Raw genomic sequence first — 22259 nt, forward strand, 5'->3', positions numbered from 1 at the left:
CCTACTTTTCACCATATACAAAACTTAAGATGGATTAAAAGATGTAAATGTAAGGGCTAAAAGAAGAAAAAACTCCTAGAAGAAAACCTAGGAAATACCCTTATTGACATCAGCCTTGGCAAAGAATTCATGGCTACATCGCCAAAAGCAATAGCAACAAAAACAACAACAACAAAAAATTTGACAAGTGGGACCTAATCAAACTAAAGGCGCTGCACAGCAAAAGAAAATATCAACAGAGTAAACACACCCCCTACAGGATGGGAGAAAATATTCACAAACTATGCATGCAGCAAAGGTCTGGTAATCACCATTTTGCTCTCTATTTATATGAGTTGAACATTTTCATACTTAATATATAAGTGAGATCATGTGGCATTTGTTTTATTTTTCCTGGTTTATTTCACTTAACATAATGCCCTCCATGTTAATTCATATTGTCATAAATAACAAGATTTGCTTCTTTTAAAAGCCAAATAGTATTCTATTCCATATATATATCACATTTGCTTTATCCATTCATTTATTGATGGTACTTAGGTTGATTTTATAACTTTCTATTTTGAATAATGTTGTAGTGAACAAGGAGTGCAGATATTTCTTCAGTGTAACAATTTTGATCTCAATTATTTTGGATAGAATGGCAAAGTGGAATTGCCAGGCAATATGTTAATTATATTTTTTAACTTTTTAAGAAATGTCCATACTATTTCATAATGATGGTACCAACTTACCTTCCCATCAACAGTGTACAAAGTTTCCTTTTTCTCTACATTCTCGCTGTACTTGTTATCTTTTGTCTTTTCGATAATAGCCATTCTAACAGATGTAAGGTGATATCTCATTGTAGTTATGATTTGCCTTTCTCTGATGATTAGTGATACTATTTTTCGCATACCTTTTGGTGTGTATATGTATTCTTTTTTGAAACATATATTCAAATATTTGCCCATTCATATATATTTGCCCACTTTCTAACTGGGTTCTTTGTTTATTTGCTATTGAGTTGTTTGAATGCCTTACATATTTTGCATATTAATTCTTTATCAGATGTATGATTTGTAAACATATTCTTCCATTCTGTAGGTTGTAGGTTGTCTGTACTCTGTTGATTTTTTTCTTTTTCTGTGCAGGAGCTTTTCAGTTTGATACAATTTCATTTGCCTGTTTTTGTTTGTATGTACAAAAAATCTTAACCTTGACCGATATCATGGAGTTTTTCCTCCTACGTTTTCCTCTAGTATTTTTTAGTTTCAAGTCTTATACTTAAGTCTTTAATCCATTTTGAATTGGTTTTTACAGATGATGTGAGATTAAGGTCTAATTTCATTCTTCTGCATGTAGATATCTGGTTTTCCAGTACTATTTATTAAAAAGACTGTCCTTTCCCCATGTTTTTGTTGAAAACAAATTGATCATAAACACATGGATTTATTTCTGGGCTCTCTATACTATTCCATTTGTCTATGTGTCTGTTTTTATACCAAAAATATGCAAAGAAAACTTAACAACTCAAATATAAGAAAACCAACAACCTGCCTTAAAAATAAGCCAAAGACTTTAAGAGACTTCTCATCAAAGAGGATATATAGAGGACAAATAAGTATATGCAAAGGTATTTCACATCATATGTCATTAGGGAAATATAAATTTAAACAACAATGAGATATAAGTACAGTCTTATTAGAATGCTAAAATTCAAATTCAGAATACTGACAACAACAAATGCAAAGATGTGGAGCAACAGGTACTCTCATCTATCACTGATGAGAATGCAAAATGATGTAGTCCCTTAGCAGGACACTGGCAGTTTCTTATAAAACTAAACATACTTTCACCATATGATTTAGCAATCACACTGCTTGGTATTTATGCAAAAGAGTTGAAAATGACCACACAAAAACCTGCACTAAGATTTTTATAGCAGGAGAGAGGTATGAACTGGCCAAGCACAGAAGACTTTTGGAGCAGCAAAATCACTCTGTATGACAATATAATGATGGATACATGTCATTACACATTTGGCCAAATCCATAGACCACACAACACCAATAGTGAACCCTAATATAGATGATAGACTTTGGATGATAATGATGTGTCAATGTAGGTTCATCAGTTGTAACAAATCTACAACTGTAGTAAGAATATTGATCATGGAGGAGATGATGCAACTGTGGGGACAGGGTACCTATGGGAAATCTTTGTACCTTCCATTCAATTTTGCTGTGAAACCAAAACTGCTCTAAAAAACAGTCTACTAATAAAAAAAAAATTCACACAGATTCTACCTCAGTAGCTCTGAGATGGCGCCCTGAAATCAACATTTTAACAGGCATTCCATGACTCTGATGCATGTGATCTGTGGATTTCACTTATAGAAGCAACTAAGCTGTAACTCTAATGAATTTTCATAGAGTAGGCATATTTTGCTGATTCAGTGATATTTTGTACTTTCTCAATTATTTATAGCAAAACCAAGTACAACCAGGTTAAGTTGGTAGAAGTCATGAAAAGGGCAACTGTGGTCTAGAAGACATGACTCTTCTGGAATATAGTGGAAACATCTCACCAACCCCCACCTCTAAATTAAGGGTTAAACAACAAAGATCTACTACTACAGTACTAGTATATACTAACCAAAAACTCACAGCTAAAACTCGTAATAAAGGTTTTCTATTAAGTGGTAGTGGTAGAATCTAAAGTGCCCTGAAAGCTCAGTGGGTAAAGATATTTTTAGGCAGGCTGTCTTTATACTGTTATGCAAGTTGTATTTCATGGGGATCTACGTATTTATCAAGTTGATCTTGATTACTGTATCTTACTGGTATTAAACAAAGTTAAACAGAGCTTAAAAACCACCAAATTTCTATCAGCAATCTACTGCAATCTAAGAAGATAATAGAGATGAGAGTAAATGCAATGAAATACATGGCAATAAATTTTTATTTTACTATTTTATTTTATTAATTTAATTTCATTTAATTTTGTTTTATTTTATTTTATTTTATTTTGAGACGGAGTCTCGCTCTGTCTCCCAGGCTGGAGTGCAGTGGCACGATTTCGGCTCACTGCAATGTCCACCCTCGGATTCAAGCAATTCTCCTGCCTCAGCCTCCCAAGTAGCTGGGATTACAGGAGCACACTGCCACACCTGGCTAAGTTTTTGCATTTTAGTAGAGACGAGGTTTCACTGTGTTACCCAGGCTGGTTTCGAACTTCTGAGCTCAGGCAATCTGCCCACCTCAGCCTCCCAAAGTACTAGGATTACAGTCATGAGCCACCGTGCCTGACTATAGTCTTTTATATCCTCTTTCCCAATCACATTCATTATAATGAAATTTGTCATCTACTTAACTTTAAATATTTTCTATCTTTGTAACTGCATACTTTTCAGCCTACTAAACAATGAATACACAAGAGAGCTCTGAGTATAAATTTCTTTGTTTTGAATGACAGTTTGCATCTTTTTAGTAACACATACTTAAATAACACAGCATTATCTATCCTAGGAGAATTTTCCTTGTAGCTATTTTCTATATAGTGTGAGAAAATTTGCAAGCTGAATGCTACATTAACATATTCATTTAATAAGGTCATGAGATAATGTGTAAAGCACTGTCTGCCCCTTCTCTTTCAAATGTTTAAATAGAAAAATTTCCATTTCAAATTCCAACTTTCAGGTTTTCAGGCAAATGACATCATGTAGCAATGTAAGGGTAGACTTGGTGTTAGCAATAATGCTGCTTTGTCAGCGCACCTTTTCCTCAGCACTGGCAAGCCAGGTTCTGCAGCTGAAAGGACTGAATGACTGTGAGTCACAACTTCTGTTTTATTTGTTTGTTTGTTTGTTTGTTTGTTTGTTTTGGTAAAGAAAATAACATTGGTGTTATGATGATTCAGAACTACTAAGGGCATAATGTCCATCTTGTAGAGTCCTGTTCTGTACCACTTGACTTTCAGAAGCACCATTTCATAAAAGTCCTATTTACTTTTCCTTTAATTTACAATTATTGAAATTTTCATAAGGATTTTGCAACAGCACTAGACATCACACGCTGCCAGGAAAGAATTATAACTTTGTTGCAGCCTGAACTGACAGCTAACTCATAAAAATGAATGACATTCTATATCATAACATCTCATAGGCTGTTCAGAATTTTAATGGCTTACTTCATCTTTCTTTAGCATAATGAGGCAGACAGTATAACAATATTCAACAAGAAAATGAAGATTAAGAAAATATGAATTGAGGCAGGAAAGTAACATTTGATAAGATTCAGACAACATTCAGATGAAAAGTTTCAATTAGCAAGCTTTGTTACCCAAACAAAAAGCTTTGTTACCCAAGACCAATCACTATTTTGAAAAATGTTTATCTGTAGACACACTTAGCTCTTCAGTCTCTGTTTCTAATATGTTCCAAAGTTCCTTACCCAACTCAGCACTGCAAGATTCATTGAATCGGATGAAACTATAACAGGTCACTGAGCTAAAATTATTATAAAATGTATTTTAGACATGTAACTGAGATAATATTTATGTCTGTGAAAATGGTTCTCTAATCCAGAAGCCTTGTATTTCTACATTTTAAAAAATTCTGCAGTTCATGTTTGGATTGAGATTATTCAAAAGACAGTTGAGGGCATGTGAATTTAAATATATGTATTATATAAATATGTCTTACATAAATATGTTTATAAATATATAAAATATTGTGTTAATATTTTTATGTATTTCTCATTTTGAATGAAAAGAGCAATAACCACAAAGAATGGATGAAATAAAGTCAGATTCTCATAGCAGCATATAAGTGAAACAAAGTCAGATTTTTACGGTAGCATATAAAACTTGAAACTGGTCACTCATCTTTGGAAAATTATACTACAGTTTGCACCTAAACAGGGTAGTTGGGGCTTTTTTATTTTGATGTAGAATCAGCCTAGTTAGAGATATTTAGTTTGTCATCTTTCTATATATTTGATGTATCAATACAGCAAATTCTTAGTTAGTTATGATGCCTGAACTAACCAAATGAAGTAGACAGAAAGAGAAAATAGTTAAGGTCAGCATCAGATGGGGCAAATGTGAATTCTGAAGCTGAATATAAATTAAGGGAGGTGAAAGTGACTAGGGACAAGTTAACTGTACCTGATATACTGCCCATGAGACAATGAGTAAAATAATAATGTAACATATTTGTGTGTTGCCATATCTGCTATGTAACTTATTCATGGTGTCAGAAGACACCAAAATAATAGAAAATACAAATGTGTTCTTCACATTTTAAAATAACTGAGATTTATTGTGGTCTAATTAAATTTTGCTCCTCACTTTTGAAAATGTTAGATCACTACCACAACCCTCTAACGAGTGCTGTATCATTAATAGTGATTTAAGACTTCTACAAATTTGTGTGTTTAGTTATATTCTTTAAATTTATCTTTATAATTGTTCTTTAATTTGGATGACATCTAATTTTTTTATTGAGATGAGTGCAGAGTTTCTTGACTATACTAACCAAACTTTTTGTTGTTGTTTTTCCGAGTCAATGCTAATTGCACACGTGCTTTTATGTATTACCTAACTGTCTCAAGGTCTTCAAATTACAGCTTGGATTTTCATTCAGTGCTTCAATTACTATGGACTCTTATGAGTACATTACAAATTTTTTAGTGGAATTACTAAACAACTGTAGATTTAATTATTTGTTGAATTCTTTGAATTTATCATATTGTGTTAATTTTATCTTGGAAGATTTTCCTATTAATTTCTTCTGTTAATAATTATAAATTCTGGTATGGGTAACTTCTAATTATAAATAAAAGTAATAACTACTTCAATTTTCTTTCTTTTTCATGATTGCCCTAGTTTTTAGATCATGAGCCACATTGTATTTGCTTTGGATCCTAATCTTAGGAAATCAAAGTTCATGCTGTTTTTTTTTTGGATACAGAGTCTCGCTCTGTTGCCCAGGCTGGAGTGCAGTGGCAAGGTCTCCGCTCACTGCAACCTCTGCCTCCCAGGTTCAAGCAATTCTCCTGCCTCAGTCTCCCAAGTAGCTGGGATTACAGGTACCCGCCAGCAGGTCCAGCTAATTCTTGTATTTTTATTAGAGACAGGGTTTCACCATGTTGGCCAGGCTGGTTTCAAACTCCTGACCTTAGGTGATCTGCCCACCTCAGCCTCCCAAAGTGCTAGGATTACAGGCATGAGCCACTGCGCTGGGACCGGGACTTTTTATGCTTTCTTTTTAGAGATGAGGATCTGGGAACTGTATCTTTTTCTACAGTGTTTTAAGTGAGATTTGCTGTTGTTAAATAGTGTATCTTTGAGATCATGCAATTTAGTGTTTCTTTTCACAAGGTCAAGAAAACATATTTTGAAAGGATTATAATGAAAAATGTTTTCACTTAAATTGATCTATTTTTCTTCTTTGTTGTCCAGTTGAGGTAAAGTCTTTATAATTATTAAATTTCAAAAGAGTAAAGCAACTTTCAGGAATGGTATAGGCCAAATCTAGGAGGGGAGATGCTAAAAAAAGGGTAGTGCAACCATTTGAGTTAACAGCCCAGAAGCAATAAGGAGCTAAATTCTCAGGATGACCCAGAAGTGCATTCGACATCCTGGTTATGGTATGGGTTTTAAAAATCATAGTTATAATACAGATTTGAATCACATTTACAGTGCAGCTTTTGACACATTAACTCTACTTCTTTGTGCCTTTTCTTCCATAATCATAATAGGAATAGCAAAACCTGCCTCTGAATATTGACATAAGAGGTAAATAAAATAATGAAGGAAAGTGATCATCACAGTATTTAGCAAATAATGGGAATGTTAAATAGTGAGCTATTTGTATTCATTTGTACCAGCCTTCATTAATTTGATATTTTATGACAATATAGTATGAAACAAGCAAAACCTATCCTGGCAGTGTAAGCAAAAAGTGACCTTTCTGTTTCAGAATATTTTAGTGAAGTTTCTCTCTGTATTTAAGAGACAAGCATTTATGTAAAATTCAAACAACTCACGTAAGAAATAGCTCAAATTAACCCTTGTGAAAAATGCTCCTTTCTGGAAGAAACAGCTTTGAAGATGATAAATGTAAAGCTGTCTACATGTGCAAATCTAGATGTGCAGTTTTCTGATGCAACTGCCAAATTAATCTGGTAAAATAACACTATAAATCATGGCAAACGTGCACTGTGTAGGTTCTAAAAATTAAATTGACATTCTTGTCTGAGTTGTGAAAATTATGTATTATGGTTTAGGTTAGGTCATGTAGTAAATGTTTCTGGTGGAGTACAGGAAGGAAAGGCATAAATCAAATATTTTTGACTAATGATTTAAATAAAGATATAATTTGATTTAATTTGAATTTCATTTATTCTAACTCTAGTCAACTTCTGATTAGCTGCAAGTATAGATGCACAAGGCAAACAATTCAAGTAGTTTAGGAACTGATGCAGCATCTGATGTCATGTCAGTCAAGGAGCCTCTAGTCTTCTGTTCATTGAAAAGAAATAAATTCGGCACATACTGGAAATCATGGACTAACTCTGGTGGGATTCCAGAGACATCTCCATAGGTAATGACAAATTAGACTTATCACTTAACGAATGAGTTATAGGCAGGTCTATGGGAAGAAAAGAATTTTGTGAGCTTATAAAATAAGTTGTTTTTTAAAAAAAAAAAACAAAAAAAAAGCACTTAAGAATTCACAGATATACAATCTAGAGAAATGTATGTTGGGCCTCATTCTGGCTTGCAGAAATACCCCCTGGCATTGGAACCAGTCCAAACTTGGTTTCAATCCTGATACAGTCACTTAATAGCTAAGCTATATTTACCAACTCACTTAACTTCTCTGAGCATCAGCTTGGTCATCAATAACAATAAGTAAGAATAATAACACTTTATTTACATTGTAAAAAGGATTAGAGAATATATATGCAAAGCAAATAGTAAGTGTTAAGTAAATGGTAGTTATTACTATAAATTGATGATGATGATGATGACTGCTTGCCTACAAATTGCCCACTTTTGAGAACCCTTATAATTCTTTTCACCTAGGAAGGTGCCCTTGATGTTTGTTTTAAGCAGATTTCACTTATATATAAATAAACGAAGGAGAAAATAGTGTAATCTGAATTTCTAGAACCTCATATTTTTACTTATCCCTCAGCCCCTATCCAGGTTGGTACTATAAAAAGAGTTGGAATCTGCCTAGTACATTTCCACTTTCAGTAAGAAGCCATCCAACAGCAGAGAAACCAAACCTTGATGGCTATCTCCTACAAAAGAAGAGAATAAAGTGAACACATTTAGATATGACAAAGTAGTTTCCAGCTTATAACCACAAAGCAAGATCATCTTATTTGTCAGTCCTTAAATGTTAATGACTTAAGTTAATGACTCAACTTCCCATCTCTTTACTCTATAGTAAGTACCTTTCTTTCTTTCTTTCTTTCCCTTTCTTTCTTTCTTTCTTTCTTCTTTCTTTCTTTCTTTCTTTCTTTCTTTCTTTCTTTCTTTCTTTCTTTCTTTCTTTCTTTCTTTCTTTCTTTCTTTCTTTTTCTTTCTTTCTTTCTTTCTTTTCTTTCTTTCTTTCTTTCTTCTTTTTCTTTCTTCTTTTTTCCTCATTTCCTTTCCTTTTTAGTTTTATTGATTTGTTCATTCGTCTTACTTCCTCAAATACTTTTTGGATTCCCCAGAACAGGCTTAAACATTTCACACATCTGTAATGATGTCTCTTGTGACTCAACCATCCATTTGGCTGGCTCCACTGCTGACCACCGCAACAGTTTCTGAAGTACTTATACACAGGCTAAAAATCTAAGATTACTTTTGTTCCATATGAGGGGACAAACACTTTCCTTACTTTTCAACAATGATAGCTGAAACAGTTCTCAGTATTTAAACAATTTTTACAAAAGTTCAAGAATAATGGAAGGAATGTAAGTACAGCACAGATAGTAAAGTGCTGCTAGATGTGATCAGCCCACAAGCATGTAGGTTTAAATCCAGACTCATTCATAGATTAAATAGGGTATCCTTGTCCAGTCCCTGACAACTGCTCTGAAACAGGGGGTGAATTGCTTTCGTAGAACGATGTCTTCTCTACTTGGAATCCAAGGTAATAACCACAAATTCAGACAGGGGGACGGAAAATCCTCATCACCAGAGTGCAAGAGTTTCCTTTTTAGCCCGTGTTTTTTGTCCTCTCTTCCAAGAATGATTTATGATGGGTGTTTCCAAAGCTTTCAGAACACCTGCTTATCCTCACATCCTCAGACAATCTTGATTGATGAGCATCCATGGAGTAATCCAGCAGCACATAATTGCATGATAGGAGCACCTTCCCTAAGCCTGGGTATTCAGTCACGCCTGAGGCACCATCAGACTGCTCCAAGTTGAGCCTCAGTGGTCCAGACCAGTCCTTTTTACTATCTTATCCATTGCCTTGGGATGAAAATTGGGCCTGAACATTTTTTTTTTTCTGTAATCTCTGTGAGACTACTTGCCTACCTAATAAAATAACTAGTTGAAAAAGATTAAACACGGGCATTCCCTCCAAGATTAAGGGATGATTTTCAGAGATAGTAAAGTCTAAATCCTTACATGAAAAAATAAACCATTAGCTGACCTCAAAACAGAATATCAGCATATATGGGCACCCATTCACATTTACCAAGCATATATATATGTAGTAAAAGGATTACCACAATTGAGCTAATTAATGTATCATCACCTCATAGTTATGTGTGTGTGTGTGTATGTGTGTGTGTGTCTGTTGAGAACACTCAAGATCTATCCACTTAGCAAATTACAGTAAACAATACAGTATTATTAACTATAATCACCATGATGTACTTTGGAACTCTAGAACTTACTGATTCTGAATAATTAAAAGTTTAAATCCTTTGGCAAACATCTCCCCATTTTTTCCTCCCTGTCCCCCTCCAGCAACCTTCATTCTATTTTCTGCTTCTATGAGTTCAACTACTTAAGATTCTTCATATGAGTGGGATCATGCAGCATTTGTCATCCTGTGCCTGACTTCTTTCACTCAGCATTTCTTCCAGATTCATTCGTGTTGTTAGCAAATGACAAAACTTCTTTCTTTTTCTTTTTTTGTTTTGTTTTGGTTTGGTTTGGTTTTTGAGACAGAGTCTTTCACGGTTGCCCAGGCTGGAGTGCAGTGGTGCAATCTTGGCTCACTGCAACCTCCACCTTCTGGGTTCAAGAGATTCTCCTGCCTCAGCCTCCCGAGTAGCTGGGATTATAGGCACCTGCCACCATGTCCAGCTATTTTTTTTCCCTTGTATTTTTAGTAGAGACAGGGTTTCACTATGTTGGCCAGGCTTGTCTCAAAATCCTGACCTCATGATCAGACCCGCCTCAGCCTCCCAAAGTGCGGGGATTACAGGTATGAGCCACTGTGCCCGGCCAACTTCCTTTTTTTTAAGGCTGAATAATATTGTCTATATACACCACATTTTCTTTGTTCATTCATCCATCAACGGACACTTAGGTTGACTGCATATCTTGGCTATTGTGAATATTGCTACAAAAAACTTGAGTGTGCAGATATATATTTGACATACTGATTTTAATTCCTTTTGATACATACCCAGACATGGGATTGCTGGGTAATATGCTAACCTATTTTCAATTTTTTGAGGAACTTCCATACTGTTTTTCATAATGGCTGTACCAATTTACATTCCCACTAACAGTGTACAAAAGTTCCCTTTTCTCCACATCCTCATTGATACTTGTTATCTTTTATCATTTTGGCAATAGCCATTCTAAAAGGTGTAAGGTGATATCGTGTGGTTTTGATTTGCATTTCCTTCATGATTAGTGATGCTGAGCATTTTTTTCATATACCTATTAGCCATTTCTATATCTTCTGGTTTTGATTTGCATTTCGTTGATGATTAGTGATGCTGAGCATTTTTTTCACATACCTATTAGCCATTTCTATATCTTCTTAAAAATATTATTTTGAATGTAGCACATGCTTTTCCCTGGAATAATGGGTTAATACTTATTTTATATATGCATAATTAAATGATTTTTTTTGTCTTCTTCAGAAAAAAAGGGAAAACATCAAAGGCAAACTCATGTGACAACCTCCTTGGAACAGAAATTTGCCCAAAATTTTGAATTTACTATCTTTCCATTTAAGTTTCAGAAATTAAGAAAGAGAGTGCAGCACCATATGTAAATGTATTTAAGAGTCTTTATAAAATTATGCTATTCATTACAAACATTCACATCTGTAAGGGTAGACCCTTTGAAATGACATGCAGCTATCCCAAATGTCTGTATTGATGCACTTGGAGAAAGACAGACTCGCCAGGTATATACCCTCCTCAAGCTCATAGCTTACCTCACCTAAGTATTCTTTACAAAATTAGAAAACGAGGTTCATTATCTGCTGCAAACTGGGGAAAGCAGTCCCAGTCCAGTGTCCAAGAGTTGGAGATCAGAGCATTACTGTGATTGTGCTCCATTTTCCCCATCTGATGGGCATCCTCATAGAAGATGCAACCTGTTAAACCTTATGCAGTGGCTTTGCATCAGGACAGCAGGCATAACTGTGGAATCATGTATGTTACTGGGGATCTCTTCAACTTTTTATTTCTCCAAAGCTAGAGATTACACTTTTGGGTTCATACTTATCATAAAGTGCATTTATTAATTATGTTAATTTAGAATTTTTTCTAAGTAGTATAACCATATTAAACTACTTTTTAATCAAAATAATTGGTTTCTTTAAAATGCTAATTCTGAATTAGACATTAACTCAGAGTTCAAGGCTAAAAGCAGATGGTGAGAGGGGACTAATAGGAAGGAAAATCAAATTCATCCACTAATTGAGAGAGACTTTCACCATTACAAAAATATAGAGAGCAAGAGAAGCATGGGGGCGGGTGAGGTGGCTCATGCCTGTAATCCCAGCATTACAGGCTGAGGCAGGTGGATCACCTGAGGTTAGGAGTTCAAGACCAGCCTGACCAACATGTCTCCCTTATTAAAAGAAAGACCAACGTCTGTACTAAAATTACAAAATTAGCTGGGCATGGTAGTACATGCCTGTAATCCCAGCTATTCAGGAGGCTGAGGCTGGAGAATCACTTGAACCTGGGAGGCAGAGGTTGCAGTGAGCTGAGATTGTGCCATTGCACTCCAGCCTGGGCAACAAGAGTGAAACTCCATCTGGGGGGAAAAAATTAGAAGCATAACTGAAAACAATCAAATTCTCTTCAAAAGAAGAATAAACAAATTGTTGTTTATTCATACAATAAAATACTATTGTAAACCAAATTAAAATTCTAAGGTCCCCCAACCATCTGAATGGATTCCCTCCTCGGCCAGGGTACTCTATAATTTAACCTGAAAGACTGGTTCGAGCCATGATGGAAAGTGAGGGTCAAACATGCCTCATTATCATATCCCTGCAGCATTAACATCAACAGAGCCCTTAAGTCTGATAAGAAATATTTATTATCTATTTCCTCTTAAGCCTGCTACCCGGAGGCTTCATCTCCATGATAAAACTTTGGTCTCCACAACCTCTTATCGCAACCCAGACATTTCTTTCTATTGATAATAACTCTTTTCAACCAAGTGCCAATCAGAAAATGTTTAAGTCTACCTATAACCTGGAAGTCCCCTCTTCCTTTGAGTTGTCCCACCTTTCTGGACCAAACCAATGTAGTTCTTAAATGTATTTGATTGATGTCTCATGTCTCCCTTATTAAAAGAAAGACTTCAGCCAAGTCAAAGGAGTTCAACTGAGCAATCAATGATTCACGAATAGGGCACTCCCCATAATCACAGCAGACTCAAAGACACTCCAGTGCAGCCACATGGTGGAAAAGAATTTATAAACAATAAAAGGGAAGTAAGGCATGAAAAAAGGAAAGTGAGGTAAAGAAACAAGTAGATTGGTTACAACTCAGTGTTTATCTTTTCTGAACACAGTTCGAACACTTGGCAGTGTAAGAGTGTTGAAGTATGGCTGCTGGGATTGGCCAAGACTCAGCTATTGTTACAGGTGCATACTTCCAAGTTAGGCTTTCAATCTTGTCTACCTATAAATCAGGTTGCAGTTCATCCACAAGGACTCAAATATAGGAGTATGGAGTCCTTCTCAGGCCATATTTAGTTTGCTTTAACGATTCCGTCCTTTTGGTCACTTTCTCAATTTTAAGAGATTGACCAAAACTTTAGTCACTGATGTAACTATTACCATTGTAAATGTACTTATTTGGTCTTAAAACCCACTGGGAAAGAGTAGAACAGTGAGTTTTGTTAAGGTAGGAACAAAGAATGAGTAAATGGTAACTCCCTTATGCTGGAACCTCCTGTTTACAGAAGAAAAACAAAACCTGGTCTATTCTAGGGTCTATGTGTTTCCTTAAAGTGTTAGTTCGATTATGGCATATTTAGCATGAGTGACTCCATTTTGATTTAGTTTGGTCTTTTGGGGTGTAGTGTATGAGCTCAGTCTAAAACAATGGCCTCCCACAATTTTTTTTAAAAACAAATTCACCCTTTTTGGTTACTCTCTCACTTAAGTGAGAGTGTGACCAAAACTTAGGGCCTTAGTGCCACTCGCAGTTACCATCATTTTAGTTTTCTAGTCTCATTATGTCAATCATAGGTTACAGTGTCCTCATGGTTGTACATTTCTTTCAGCTCTTGTCATTCCAGTTGAAGAGACACCATTTGACATTACAGAGATGGCTGTATGCAAACATTTAAAACCTTTGATGGAACATAGTGCACAAGAGAGACTGCTATTATAACTATTGGGAGAATAATACCAAGAGTTTGGAGTATGCTCTTTATCCAGGGTCCCCATAATCCTTAAAGCATTTAGCAAACCTAATATCTGAACTAATTTAGACCAGGTGTCTTTATTTTATCAATAATTCTTAAAGCCGTTTTTATTTCCCAAAGATTACTAGTTATTTGAATTAAAAAACATCAGAGTTTTTATTTTTCTTTCGAAATATTTAAGTGCTTAGTTTTCTTTAAGCCAATTAATTAGAGTTCTTTTATAGAAACATCACACACAAAATACATATAAAACTATACAGACAGAAGAAGAAGATCCAGTAGTTGTAGAATTTTTCTTTTGCCAGTTTCTTAATTGGCTTACTGGCCTCAGAGTGGAGCTCTTCAAGAAACAAAGCTAGGAAAACATGCAGTTTGTAGGGACTAATAAGCAGACACAGCTGTTAGACAAAAACAGATCCCTAAAATTAATGGTCTCAGTTTTATATCAGATCTTAGATCCCCCCAAAGAGGGAAATGTTATAGGAGAAGACAGTGCAATGCTTTTACCATGCATTTTATTGCATAGCAACCCAAAACCAATTAGCCTGTTTTTGCACATAGCCCATCCCACACAAGTGTCTTATTTTTCACTGGGGGTAGGGATGTTGCCATACCTTGCAGTTGGCTAACAGCATGTTTCTCTGATTGCAGAGTCCCATAATCCCCCCATAACTGCCATTAGCCATTGCTAAAAGTATATTTAGCCTTAGATGTTCAGAGGGATCTATCCACCTCCCATTCCTGGAGTTTCATGAGGAAAACAGAGGTTTTTTCCCAAAAGGGAATCTGTGGTGCCTCCTGTTTCTCCCAAGGAGTGCCAGGCTATTAGAGCTTGAATATGCACTTTTAATTAAGCTGACTTATAACCATAGTGCTCTTTTAAAATGTCCTTTTAAATTTCTTATTACTGGACTTTAGCCATGCCAAACTGCCAATATTTCTGGCTTTTGAACTTTACCAAAGGTACCCTCCTAGGTGCTCAAAGAAAAATTCAAGATGGTTTTTGGAGGGGAAGAGAATCAACAAATGGAAAAGGTTACCCAAATATCGAACCAGAAAGGACTCATTCCCAAAGTGAGAAAAGACTCATTCCCTAAGCTGGGAATTGAACCCTGGCCACCAGTGTAAAAGAACAAAACCTTAGCTACCGAGCTATGGCACTGGGCAGTTGCTACTGCCCTTCCTGGAAGGGGTCTAGAGTAGTTAATTTTGAGCTTGCAAAGTCTTTTAACTACTCAAGATAATTTTTAGAACTAACTATGACATTAAACCCTAAAATTCTTGTTCCCTGGAAGGGAGAGACCAAGAGAAAGTACTGCCACATCGTTACAAGGCCAAACTCTCTAAGACATAAAACAAGATGGAGACTTGATCCTGTTTTATTGTTTGTTTGTTTCAGGGAACTGCAACAAACTTTGTTACTGACCAGTTTGCTGGGCCATCTTCCGCAGTGAGCTTATGGGATCCTAAGCCCATGTTCTATCCTAAGGTACCCCTCTTCATGACAGAACACAGAAAGACAAATTCATAGCACAAAATACACCAGATTTGCTACAGCTGAAGACTGGCTTCAGAATTATTTTTCATATTAATCAAAACTTTACAGAGGAGATAAACAGTTATTGTTACAATGCATTTAACTGGTTTCCACAGAGAGACGCCAGAAGTCTGACTGGTAAGAAATTCTAACTCTTTTGCTGGCGTGTCAGGTTTCTAGTTTCCCCTTCCCTGAGTGACCCTAGTGATCCTGCTCTCTGCACTATAGCTCCAGGGGCCAAGATGCATCACAAAGGAAAATGATGAAACCTATAGGGAAAATCCTCTCATTTTTCAAGATGCTGCCCAAGAGGTTGCATGGAGTAACCAAATTAACATTTTCCATTCTAGCCAGAGCAAAATATATGTGACAAAATGTAGACATTAACCACTCTGCTTAGCACCAAATATTGAACTGGTTAGGCTCAACTTGCTTCCTGTTGAGCCACATCATTGTTAATCCACTTTTAACCAAGAGAGACTTTACTGAGGGGAGGGCTGCTAAACCAGTCTCTTCCTTTACTCAGGTAACACGTACCCCATTACTTAACTAACATCAGCCAATTGGTGCTGCAGTCTTTTTCCTTTGGCTCAAAATAGTAACTAAGCTAAAGGGTAAGCATAATTAATTTTTAATCAATTAGTCACTTAAGCTTTTTATTTGCCTTTCATAAAGTCTTTTTTTTTTTTTTTTTTTTTTTTTTTTTTTTTTTTTTGAGACGGAGTCTTGCTCTGTCGCCCGGGCTGGAGTGCAGTGGCCGGATCTCAGCTCACTGCAAGCTCCGCCTCCCGGGTTTATGCCATTCTCCTGCCTCAGCCTCCGGAGTAGCTGGGACTACAGGCGCCCGCCACCTCGCCCGGCTATTTTTTTGTATTTTTAGTAGAGACGGGGTTTCACCGTGTTAGCCAGGATGGTCTCGATCTCCTGACCTCGTGATCCGCCCGTCTCGGCCTCCCAAAGTGCTGGGATTACAGGCTTGAGCCACCGCGCCCGGCCTCATAAAGTCTTTAAATAAAAATATTGAAACCCTTTTACAAGCTTCTGCATATCAATAGGCCTCCCTAGATGACACTAATGTGAAAGTCCTCATTTTTTATAAAATGCACTTCAGTGCATTGTTATTCATTTGCAATGTTCCACTGTAAGTTATCTTTAGTAAGACTGGGCCATTTCTGTAAGACTTTGCTGTCCTCCTAGGCCAAATATATAAGATGGAAGGAACTCAGACTTTCAAAATTAAGGATCCCATTTTAACCTAAAATATTGGCTTTACTCTCAGGTTTCCTTGATTAACTCAACCAACAATTTTTTTTCTACCTAAGTGCACAAGGAAAATGAAATGAAGGGGTAGAACTAAAAAATCCCTGTGCATTTCTAAAAGCCAAATGTTACAACTCCTGCAATATTACCATTTACTAACAGTTTCTTTCTGACTCAGCCAAAGGTAAGAGGCCTCTAACTGAGACAGGCATGGTGGCTCATGTCTGTAATCCCAGCAATTTGGGAGGCCTGGGTGGGTAGATCACTTGAGGTCAGGAATTCAAGATGAGCCTGGCCAACATGGTGAAACCGTGTCTCAACTAAAAATACAAAAATTAGCTGGGCATGGTGGTGGGCACCTGTAATTCCAGCTCCTCAGGAGGCTGAGGCAGGAGAATTGCTTGAACCCAGGAGGCAGAGGTTGCAGTGAGCCTAGATCATGCCCCTGTAATCTGGCCTGCCGGCCTGGGTGACAGAGCAAGACTCCATATCAAAAAAGAGAGAGAGAGGCCTCCAGCTGGATCCAAGCCAGATAATTACCAGATCAAATCTGATCCTGGACCCAGTTCAGCTTCTGTCCTGACTTTCAAACTGTTTGGATCACACATTTGTTCAAAGAAACTTGGAGAGCTCCAAACACAAATCCACAGAGCTCTGAAATCTGACAGAACTTACCCATGATCCCCAGCCACTCTGAGAGATCAAGGGACAAAAGTAGGTCCTTGCAGGTACCTTCCTTGTTCACTCAGCACGCCTGGGGATTGTTAAGGCTCTACTTCAGATCCCACTTTTGACACCATCTGTTAAAAGAAAAACTTCAGCTGAATTAAATTTAGAGAAGTTTAATTCAGCAATCAACAATTCGTGAATAGGGCAGTCCCTGGAATCACAGCAGATTCAGAGAGATTCCAGCACAGCCACGTAGTAAAAGATTTATAGACATAAAAAGGGAAATGAGGTACAGAAATTGGAGGTGAGGTACAGAAACAACTGAATTGGTTGCAGCTTAGCATTTGCCTTATTTGAATACAATTTGAACACTCAGTAGTGTAAAAGTAGTTGAAGTATGGCTACTGGGATTGGCCAACACTCAGCTGTTGTTACAGGTGCATACTCTTAAGTTAGGTTTTTCAAGCCTGTCTGCCTATTAAGTTAGGTTGCAGTTTGTCCTCAAGGATTCAAATATAGAAGTATGGAGTCCTTCTCAGGCCATATTTAGTTTGTTTCAACACTCTAAAATGTATAAAATCAACCTAAACCCCAACCACCTTGGGAACATTTTCTCAGGGTCCCCTGAGGAGGGCTGTGTCATAGGCCATGGTCACTCATATTTGGCTCAGAATAAATCTCTTCAAATATTTTACAGAGTTTGACTCCTTTAGTCCACACTGTTCAGTAATAAAAGAGAACAAACTATCAAGACACACAGCAACAGACAAATTTCAAAAACTTTACACTGAGTGAAAGAAGCTAGACCCAAAGATTACATGTGCTATGGATTCATTTATATAAAGTTCAAGAACTGGCAGAACTAACCTACAGTGATAGAAACCAAATCACCAGCTGCCTCATGTTGAAGCAATATTGACTGGAAGGGGGCATGAGAGAAGTTTATGAGGTGAAGGAAATGTTTTGTGTTCAGATTAAGATGTGTGTCCCATGGGTGTATACTTTTAGTATGTGTATATTTCACTCTATATATTTAATTCCTCATAAAATAAAATAAAATAAACTGAAGAGAAGTAAATAAGAGTACAATGTCTTTATGCTACTCCAAAGAGAAGGTTTGCCTCCAAAAGAGAAGCACGAGAGGTTTGTTTTGAGCTATAACAAAAATAAGGTTTCTGAAGAAAGAAGAGATATCGGACAAAAAGTGGTTTCTCTAGGAATTAAAAAGAAGCAGAAATAGGTAAAGAAAACTTGTTCTTGTGAATTTAGTGTATAGCAGAGTATTACTGTTTTTAGTGCTGAGTTTCTTCCCCCCTAAAACCTGGATATGCTATATTCTTTAAACCAATTTCAAGAAATAAGTGAAAAATCTCATAGGAAGAAAGAAAGGAAAATGTCTTTGAATATACACTAAGACCTGAATGTAAAATTGGTACCTATCAGTGTACTAAGGAACATACACAATACACTTAAGTTGTTTCATTTGAATAGAATATAATAAAAGAGCAATTTAAAAGCTGTGGATAGTGTATAGATAAACCAAAAGGGATAGCTCTGTATGTACCCTGCAACTGTTACCTTCTCTAGGGCTGAAGGGATGAAGGGCAGTATTAGTTATTGAAACTTGGAGACAAAAAGGCTGTATGGAGATAACCACCTTCAAGACAGTTATCCAGGACATTGGTGAGAGATAAAAGCATATGGCTCAGAGAGGGAAATTATAGAAAGAAGATTATTAATGGAGGCAAGACAAGCTAGTGGGGAAGAAAAATGTGAAAACAAAGAGCAGGTAAGAGGACAATAGTATGTATGATGAGTTCAATCAGGCACTGGGGACAGGGAAGCAGGTGTGATTTTGTTTTATTTAAGAACAAAATAGATGAAGAAAATGAAAGGCAATGAAGTGCACATGAATAAGCTGGTTTCTACTGTGTGCAACTAGGGTTTAGTCATGCTGGAGACTGTGAAAGATGTAAAACACACCTTTATAATTGGCCACCTGAGGAATGAAGGAGCTGTGTACATAGTAATTTCCTGATTTTATCTATGAACTAAAAGTTGTATTAATAGCAAAACCCACAATTAATTTTGCACCAACCTAATACCTTGAGCTATTAACTTACTGGCATTTCTTGTCTGCTGGAAGAATACTCAGAGAATGGCCTCAGGCTGAGAGATATTGAGATAGAAAGTTCTTTGGAATACATGAGAACCATCAACTGAATTGCAGGTGATTTCAAGAGCAGCCTTTAGAGATAGGAGTGAAGAATGCATAGCTTCTGTTACAGGTAGTAATCAAGATACACAAGCTCTTCTGTGGTCTTCTAAGGTGTGGGAGTTGATAATTTCTGAGAGCAAAGAAAAATGGCATAAAAATAAAGCAGAATGTGATAAGGAATGACTAAAAGATAGGCTGTAGGAAAGAAGGAGAAAGAGGAAAGGTCAGTTGAGGTCCAGTTATTTAAGAAAGTCTCTTTGAGGATTAGGAAACCAGTTCTACGGAAACCTAGGGGTAGAACATTCCAAAGAGAGCAAAATAGAAGAACAAAGACTCAAAGGCAGACTCAATCTTGGCAATAGGCTCAACAATCAGAAAAACACAAAAAGGCAGAATAATGAGGGGATAGAAAATGATAGGAGATGAAATTGGAGAGGGGGTAAGGTTACATGAAACTTATAGAACTTGGTGATTTAGATTTTATTCTAATGTTGAGAATCCACAGATCATTTTAAGCAAAAGAAAAAGGCATGATCTCATTTATATTTTAAAAGTCAGTTGGGTTTCTCTGTATAATATGGATTTTTACGGGGCAAGAAGGAAGGGAGTTGTTACAAGTACTTGAGAGGAAAGATGATGTTTGCTTGACGAGGTCGGTAGCAATAGAGGCAGAAAAAAGCAAGCAGATCAGAATCATTTCTGGATCTTTAGTTCACTTAAAGTGTTGATACATTGGAGCATAAAAGATAAATATTTTACTTTTCATCCCTAAAAGGCAGAAAAATATAGGGGCAAAAAAATGGAATGTTGGAAGTTTAGGAAATGTGTTTTTTGTCTTGACCTTAAAATGTTCTAGCTGTATATGATCTTAGGGCAATCATACAGCTGTTTTGGCTGTGGCTTCTTCATTTCTGAAATGGCATTAATAACAACATTCCCATAGCTGAAGTGTTAAAGATTAAAACTATAGAGTAAAACAGTCTTGAAAATTTCAATGCAACACCCAATTTTAAGGTATTATAGGGATGCCCTAAGTTGCTTTTTAAAAATGCTATGTTATTACATGCTACTGTTTAATAACCTTTTATTTATGATAATTAATGTAATTAGTGTGCTAATTTTCTACATTTGCACCCTAGGGCAATTGTGCAACAGTTGTAATTTTAAAAATTGGGCAAATAAGTAAATGTCAATCTGTAATAAAATCCAAATGAGTCTGTGATGAATGTTGATGGTGACGGGTAATTTACCTGATAAAATATTGTAACTGCCCAGTTACCTTGGAATAGCTGATTTCTCAAAGTAATTACCATGTTCTGCATAGTGAAGTGCCATCAGAGAAAATTTTAACACACAGTGATCATCTGTAATTTGGTGATTTAAATATCATATTGATTAATGAAATAGTAGTATTTTAATTCAGACTGTTAAGTCAAAAGAGAGACGTTTATCACATACTATGGAGTGCACTGTTGTGTAATAATCGCTCATCTTACCTGCTTTTAACTACCATTTAAAAAATATCATTCCTTCTGATAAAGATAAAATCTTATTGGATTACAAGTTAAAAAGCAATTGGACCCAGTCTCCTACCTAGAACCTGATCGCTGTTAAGTCTAGGACATCTTTAAGAAGTCATCTTTACCTTGCTGTTTTCTGAGAGTCATATGTTCTGATTTTGTTAGATCTGCAAGCAAAGAACAGAAGCATACTACTGGTATGGTATTCTAACATTTGCCATGATATTGTTCATCAAATTGTTAACTTTTGGTTAACTGTGTGTTTCTTCGTTTACTTTGCTTTCCAATAATATGTTTCACAGATACCATTAGTTCAAGAAAGCTGGCGGAAAAAAAAAAAGATTAAGATCCTGACTAGAGAATGAATTAGAGAAAGCCAAAGTAATTGCCTGGAAAAGATATGTGGGAGGTTGGGTCAGGTTTAAAGGTTCACAAGTAGATTTTGAGATAAGCATTTTTCTGGATATTTGGAATTATCTCCTAAAGATATTATTATTTGAGATACGACCAAAAACATATAGCCAAAGATCAATTTTGTGTTGGCAAATCCAGTCCAAGAAAATAAGTTCTCTAAAGGCTCAGAAGTGCTTTGTCCTAGTTCTTTCTCAGGCTCCTTAATCAGTAATCACAACTCTGTACCAATTATTGGTAAGTAATATATACAGATTATCAGATACTGCAGTTGCTGCCAGTGTGTCTGAATTAACCTTGTCAGTGCTTTGTGAACTTCAGTTGTAAAATATTAGCAGAATATAAAATAATTTTAAATTTTTAAAATTTTAAAGTGGGAAAAGATTTGAGTAAACACTTCCCCAAAGAAGAGATACAAATGGTCAGTAAGCATATGAAATGATCAACATTATTATTCACTAGAAAAATGTAAATTAAATCCACAATGAGATTCCCCTACACATATAACTAAATTAGCTAAAATGTAAAAGTTATAGATAACTGAAAGTGTCTATAGACACTGACAAGTGATAGTGAAGATGTGGACCTCAAAACTCTCACAGTTTGCTAGTGGGTATGCAAAATGATACAGTAACTTTGGAAAACAGTTTGGTAGTTTCTTATCATTTTAAATATTCTCTTACATACAACCTAGAAATTCCTCTCTTAAGAATTTACCCCCAAAAAAGGGAGCAGGGGAAGTTCATGTAAATCCCTATACGCAAATATTTATAGCATCATTATTCAG

The sequence above is a fragment of the Rhinopithecus roxellana genome, chromosome 5 (assembly GCF_007565055.1).
Source record: "Rhinopithecus roxellana isolate Shanxi Qingling chromosome 5, ASM756505v1, whole genome shotgun sequence".
In the NCBI taxonomy this organism is placed as follows: Eukaryota; Metazoa; Chordata; class Mammalia; order Primates; family Cercopithecidae; genus Rhinopithecus; species Rhinopithecus roxellana.